Source organism: Manis javanica, chromosome 5, assembly GCF_040802235.1.
Source record: "Manis javanica isolate MJ-LG chromosome 5, MJ_LKY, whole genome shotgun sequence".
NCBI classification, from domain to species: domain Eukaryota; kingdom Metazoa; phylum Chordata; class Mammalia; order Pholidota; family Manidae; genus Manis; species Manis javanica.
Genome location: NC_133160.1, coordinates 128,505,488 through 128,513,085, shown reverse-complemented (window position 1 = coordinate 128,513,085; position 7,598 = coordinate 128,505,488). Strand labels below are relative to the sequence as shown.

The 7,598-nt window shown below is 36.9% G+C and overlaps 1 non-coding gene across 1 annotated transcript; it reads left to right on the top strand.

Moving 5' to 3' along the window:
* Positions 1-719: 719 nt before the first annotated feature.
* LOC118972434 (U6 spliceosomal RNA) lies at positions 720-823 on the top strand. Its single transcript, XR_005061412.1, has one exon. It is a non-coding gene; the product is annotated as a U6 spliceosomal RNA (small nuclear RNA).
* Positions 824-7,598: the final 6,775 nt, after the last annotated feature.

Here is a 7,598-nt window from a genome sequence, read left to right as displayed (position 1 = left end):
GAGGTTTTCATTGAGGAAATTCAGTATATGGGGGTGAGATGTGACATGGAAAGGATCTTTCTTTTACCAAAAGATAACCAACCCTAACAAAGTTACTAGATAGTGAATCAGGAACTCCAAAAACATGATCTGAAACTCTTGATCAGAAAATGGAAGTATTTCTGTAAATATCTCCCATTAAGAACTAATGCGCAACTGGATAGCCATGCTGGCTTCAATAAGTCCCATATAGAAATACGTTCAAATTGACTACCAGTATCCTTCCTGTTGGCTCTGTTTTTTGTTAATGAAAACATGAGAATACTTAGTTTGCCAAACTGTGTATAAAAATGTCCATATCCCTTATTTATTTACTGTTCATTACTTGAATTTTCAAATGATTTTGTCAGCCTGTTACAATAAGACAAATCATTTCCTCTGGCTATTGATTCATATGCTTCCATGTAGATTTGATATTTCAGTTACCATGATGCCATGTTACTGTTGAGCTATGTAAGACACCAACTTGGAAGCTAAGCTGCTTTTTTCATGCTGTTATGTCAATCTTGCTTCTAGTAAGTGGTCACTTTCTAGTATGATACTTCCGTCTTTTTTCTTTCTTTTTCTTGTTCCTCCTCTTCTTCCTCTCCCTCCCACTTCTGTTTCTTTTTTCTAAATTTTCAGTGATTGGTTTAAATTGGATCAGTGGGAACCTCGTTCATCTTAAAAATCGTGCTCCTGTGCTCACTTTGGCAGCACATACACTAAAATCGGAGTGATATGGAGATTAGCATGGCTCCTGATCAAGGATGACATGCAAATTCATGAAGTGTTCCATATTTAAAAAAAAATTGTGCTCCCATTAATAACAAAATGTATATGACAAAGCTCCTAGATAGTGCTTCTGTGATCCATCTATTTTCCTTGTGTAGACACTGATGGAGAAATAACAGTCCTGCCAACAAAAGACCCCTCTCTGTCATTAAAGACAAGAGAAAGAGAACAGTTTATTATAGAGTAAGCATTAGCAGAGTTATATGCATGTAAGGTTGTATAAAAATGGTTACAAAGTTTGGGCAAAATTTCACACAAATATATGCAATGAAGTAGAAGAAGGAACAATTACAATTCTCTTTTCTCCTTGAGAGGTAAGTAGATGCCTCCTGTATTTCTTGCATACTACTTTCTGAAAGAATTTTGGTTGTACATGTTTATAGTTTCAAAGGTCAGAAATAATAAAATAATAAGATAGGCCCTCTTATTGAATTTTCTTTATCTTCAAGGAGCATCCTAAGGCAGCTATTTCCTTCCTCAATGTAAATTTCATCATTTTATCCTGATATTATCCAAATTAGGTTTGCAAAGTGTTTCTTTGAGTCTCTGATTAGTCACCAAGGTACAAGTGGCCTGATTTAGAGAATGCTCACATACTGTATGCCATGTGTCAGTTGATCTCATCAGCTGTGATGATGTGTGTCTGCATGCTGGGATGGTTTTCAGAGATTCAGATTGAGATTCATTCTGACAACATTTTAAGTAGAAAGATTAATACAATGTTAGACTCAAATCTGATTCTATTCTGTTGGGCTGCGATGTGTATAAATTTATGTAGTTGTTGACCTACTGAAGTCTTTTTGGCAGAAGTTTACCTCTTGTCATTCTTGTGGTGCTATTTTTATACAGATCATTGACTACACCAGTGATTACATTGTTATTAAGTCTCAGAGAACTTAGGGCCTTGTCAGATCGCCAGGATTTGTCTTGGAAGATGTAGGCCAAACAGCCTAATGAAAAAATTCTTAAAAGAAAGATCTGGAAGTGGTCACATGGGATTACTTTATAGATTGAGTCTTTCTCTGGATTAGAGATCCTGATGAGAGAAAATTTTTTACATATTGCAACTAAGGAGATGGTAGCATTCATTTATTTAACTGTTTTGTAAGATGTAATATTGGGAGAGACAAAGATGAAATATAATTAATACCTATTTCAAAAAAGTTTGTCATTTAGTAGTGAATATGTTCTACACAAATAAGTGTGATAAAAGAAAGTTTTGTCAAAGGTCAGTGCCCGAGTAATGATACATGACTCATCAGATGATGAAAAAACAATTGCATGAATGTCGGGAAAGGCTTTATTGGAAATGAGGTATCTGGGTACTGACTGGTGAACCAGGTCTCTGCAGGTGAGGACAGTGGCTGTAGGAAGAACCTCAAGGACACAGCTAAAGAACCATATAAAGTGTTCTGGCAGAAGCATGTTCAGAGAGCCCTGGAAGGTGAGACTGGAGATGTATTTTGGAGCTGCATTATGGAGAGCATGGCTTAGACTAGGCAGAGAAGAAATATCATGTACAACTTCATTTCTAAAGAAAGGCAATGGGAAAGGCACAGGCTTTGGAGTCAGAAAGCCCTATGTTCAAGTTCTGGTTATCTCATTTTCTGTCTATGGAGTCATAATCAATTACCTTGTCACAGCTTCCTCATCTTTTAAGTTGAGGTAAAAATGCCTACCTTAAACTATAAAGTTCAGAAGTTTAGAAAACACTTTATAAAATATTATATTTAGACATTGTCTGTCTAGGACTTTATACACAGATACATTACTGTTCTGTATCCAAGAGGGCAGAGCTGGTCTGATTTATTGATTTGAAAATGACTCATGTCAGTGATTAGCACTTAATAGAAATCACCTAATGGTGTTGATTAGGAAACAGAATGACTTTTCAGTTGTTTCCCAGTTTCAGCTAATATTTCACATTTTGGTCCAGGATAACTCTATTGCTTAATACTGTTCTTACTATGCCTCAACTAAGTTTACTTCTCACTGTTAATCTCAATATGGTGTTACTTTTCTTTTTTGTTTTTCCTACAAGTAGCTCTTTGAATGAATTGACTTTGGAGCATGTCCAATTCCTTTATTTACTTCTTAATCCTTTCATGTCACTTTGGAAGTACTGCTTCAAGATGAGTCCCTGCAGAGATGGCATTTCAAACAGCCTATGAGGATTAAATTCTTTTTTTTTTTTGTTTTTTTTTTTTCCAGTACACAAACCCAATTTGGGGAATTATCACCTCAGGCATAAGGATGATAGCTCTAGAAATGTCAGTCAGAAAAGCATGTGGAATAGTAAAGCTCCTTTTTACAAATAGTTTGGTGGGGAGCAAAATACCAACTCCATCAACCAGTCAGTGGGCGGACAGACCTTTGGAAATGTCTGCAAAACCCTCTGCTACCTACTAATCTTCTCCCTGTAATTTCACTGGCATAAGCAATAAACCTTGTAATTATATTGCACTAATCAGGAACACTGACAATAATGGAATATCAATCACAGCACTCATATGTAAACCCAGTCAGATTCAGAGCCTAGTTTTGGCATCATTTGTAGTTTCAATTATAACCTAACTAAAATGAGCCGATGGGTGCAAGCTGGCCGAATCACATGCAGCTCAATTCTTTTCTCTGACCTATCTTGAATATGCTTTTCAAAAGGCATCATTCATTAAGTTAAATTTCTTGTGCCAATGTTTAAGCCCGTGCAGTTTCCTTCATTTAGAGTTTATAACAGCAATAGCATCCTCGTCACAGGGCATTTCCTGAGTATTAATGGCTAGCTGGGGTTAATAGCTGAAGGTAGAGCCAAAGACCATCACTTCCTTCCCTCCAGTCATTAATTCTTAGGCGATGACCTGTCCTTTCATCATTATCGCTTGAGTCTGACCTCTATATGAAGTGATGTGGCACCGCAGGAATTAATCCTGACATGGGGGCTGCAAAGATGCACCCAACAAGCTGGAGGCTTTTTTCTCACCTAAACTGTTTTTAGGACAACTGTCATGGACCTGCCTGCCAAATCTCAATGAGTCATGCTCTAAATCTGTGTACCTTCAGTAAGCAGTTTGTCTATAATCAGCCAATTACTTATTTTTCTAGCTCCTAACAAGTAGTCAGAACTGATATTTATGAGATTTCCCTATTGCTTGATGGCTTCTTTTAAATATGTTCATCTCTGACAGGCAGCTCCTTTTTTGAAATCTCATGATACAACGTTTCCATCATTGCGTGGCAACTATTACATGTTCTTCTAGGAACTCTTAATTCAGATATGCACAAAGACCCTTCCTCTGGGGTCTCTCTGTGTGTTTGTGGTGAGGAGGTGGAGGGAGTGGGTCTGAGGGGAGTGAAAGAATGTGAAACACAAACTGCGCATTCACCCAGAGCTCTGGGGAGATTTTCTTATTTGCAGGGACAAGGAAGCGTCTTTCTAATCAGCTCTTCATTATTGTCTCCCTAATTAGCATGTTCCCTGAAGACTTTCATTCTTGTACTTTCCCTTGAAAGAATAATAATGGTTAAATTATTTAATAATGTTGCTTTGTCTTTTATCGGGTCTCTTACCCAAGAATCTCCAGGTGCTTTGCAGAGATTAATTATGATTCACAAGGCTCACAAAATGGTTCTTAAAACATTTTGAAAGTTGTGAGGCCTCAATAAATTAAAGAAGTAGAAGCAGAAACCTGAAATTGGGGTTCATTTGTTTCACTGTAGATGAGATTTCCTTCTCAATAATCCTGTGCCCTTTTTTTTTTTCTTCAGAATTAGGATAAAGGATGTAAGGCTAGATTCATGAAGGTGAATTAACTTCTCCTACATACTATGAATGAACTTTTCCTAAGCACTCCACCTGTGCTATTTATTACCAAGGGAACAGTGCTGCCTGCATAGAGCAGTGCATTAATCAGGACTCTGGGTCATAAGTGACTAAAACCCAACTAAAAATGGCCTAAGTGAAAAGAAAAAAATTTGGGTGATGTAACTGAAAAACCTAGCTATTGTCTGCTCCCAGCTAGACTTCGTGACTCAGAATACACTCATGAAGACTCTACCTCTTAGCTCTCCTTCCCTGAATGGGTTTTGTTTATAAGCTGTTCCCCATAAGGTGCCACCAAGCAGCCTCAGGTTTACAGCCTACAAGTTTCACAACCCTGGTTTAAAGTGTGTTCCCAAGAATTCCAGCAAAAAAAAAAAAATGTGAGAGTCAACCTGCTTTCAGTCATGCACCCACCTCTGAACCGGTTTCTATATCCAGCAGGATAAAATAAGCTTATTTATTGGGCTGGTTCATGGGATTGGCCTTGAAGCTGAGAATAAGATCAACCTTATCTAAACTGGGTGGAAGGATTTGGTAGGTAAGTATAGTTCCCAAGAGGAAAGTCAAGGAATTGTTTCAAGAAGGAGGATGATTCAAAGGTAGAAATAACATGTCTACTGAAGGTAACATGGTTTCAGTATTTATATTTGTTTTTAGCACAGATAACTGAAGACCTCTGAGATAGAGATAGAAACCTCTGTCCTTGATTAATATAATTTTCCATTAAAATGCCACTTTCAACATTACCCTGGAAACCAATCCCATGAGATATTTCTTGAAAAAAAGGATCCAATGACTGCATAAATTTAATCAACACTGGAAACTCTAACATCCTTGGGTATATATTAGTTTTGAATAAGCTTGTATACTCTTATAGCATATACAGATTTTATAATACACAGTCAACAAACTCCTTATTCATTCATAGATGTGTATTATGGCATGTGTGTCTGTGTGTGTGCATGTATGCACACTTCCAAAACTTGTGATGTCAGAGATCAGAAGTGTGATATAAGGTATGATGATCTCTTGAGGCAAAATGGTACAGAAAGATAGAAGACAGGACCACTCAATGAAAAGTGGGCTGAGGTTCTCAGGGAACTGGCCCAATTGCAGATACTAACATTGCTAGGAAGTTTCCATGGAAAGTCACACTTCCTAGTAAGATTAACACTGTATTTTACATTTTGGAGAGCTCACAGTGGCAGAGAATCTGTGGTTCTCGTCAGGGGAGAATGTGCTCAGTAACTGTGAGCTATAGAAAAAATCTGTCTGAGAACACTTTAGGTATTTTTCAAGGTCCCAATTCCAGGGAATTATTGGGTTAGCATGAGTGAGTGTAGTAGGTCCCTCTGCCACTAGGTAGAAGTCCAGGGCAGGCTTCCAGATCTGGAACTGGACTTGGAGGACAATGTAACATAACAGACAGGGTGAGGGGACAAAACTTGTGAATAGAGACTGGGAATGAAGCAAGAATAAAGCTATTGGTAGTGTACATTCAGGGTGTGTACATGTAAGGAGATAACTCATGAGAGTATGTGTATTTCTGGGACTCTAACCTGTTATAAGAATGAAACTAAGAACATGTTGAGAATATTGTCATAATACAGTTGGTAAACTTTGGAACAAGAAATACCTGAGTGTGAATCTTACATCACAGAAATTAGAAGCTGGGTAAGTTATTTAATTTTGTGGTACAACATTTTGCCATTATAATATAGTGCATGCAAAAAAACATCCTGTTCTTCATTTCTTTATGCCTGAATATAACTTATGAATGAGTGCTCCTACTCATACGTGAGAAATAATAATCAGTGTTACCAATTCACAGCAACTCAAACACAGTTAAACACTGTCTATTTTGAGTAAATATTCATGTTAACCAAAGATTTTTCTTCCCTTTCTTTTCTTTTTTTCCATCTCCCTGGGGGATCCAATGTTTGAGAGAAGCTTATGTAATATAAAGGCATGTTGCTGATGGGAAAGGAAGAGTCTGGTTGGTGGCATTGCTGGTATCTGGCTTGGTGGCATCTGTTGAGGTGCAACTTATTCCCCCAGGACATAGCTGTTGCCCTGTGGTCTTACTGTATCTGCTTCTACTGTCTTCTGGCATTACACAGTCTAATTTTGGAGTCCACTCTCCCTTTACGCTAACTGTGAGGATGTTTCTGGTATACCAGCCTCCCTTTCCACTTATGTATCCCCCTCTAGGGTTGAGGAGCTCCAAGTTTCTTTTCTATCAGGTTTCCACCAGGCCCATCTTATTTATTTGTTTGTTTATTTATTCATTCATTCATTCTGGCTTTATTGAGATATAATTGACATATAATATTGTGTAAGCGTAAGGTGTACAGAATTTTCTTTTTAAAGTATGTAATGAAATATCACAGACTTTAAAAAGAAAATTTATTTATTTATTCATTCATTCATTCATTTATTTATTTATTATTTTTAAATAATAGCCATCTTTTAGACCCCAGCTTTTATTTATTTATTTATATTTTATAATAGCCTTCTTTTAGACACCATTCTCAGCCATTGTTGCTCTAATTGCTCTGTCAGATATAGAATTCATAGGGCTTAAACCCTTTCAGGTTATACTCTGGAAGGTCAGCTAATTACTTATTAAAAATTATTTTTAGCTTATGATAAAATATAAGGAGAAGAGAATTTAGCATCTTTACCATTTTTAAGTGTACATTTTGATAATGTTAAGTATATTCACATTGTTGTGCCACCTATCTCTAGAACTCCTTTTATCTTGCAAAACCAAAACTCTATACCCATTAAATGACATTTCTCCTTCCCCCAGCCCTTGAAAATGTCCTCAAGGCTCATCCATGTTGTAGCATGTGTCAGAATTTCGATCTTTTTAAGGCTGCATACTTTTTCTTTTTTTGGATATGCCACATTTTATTGATCATCCCTTATATTCTTTATCTCTCAAAACATATCTGATTATCTA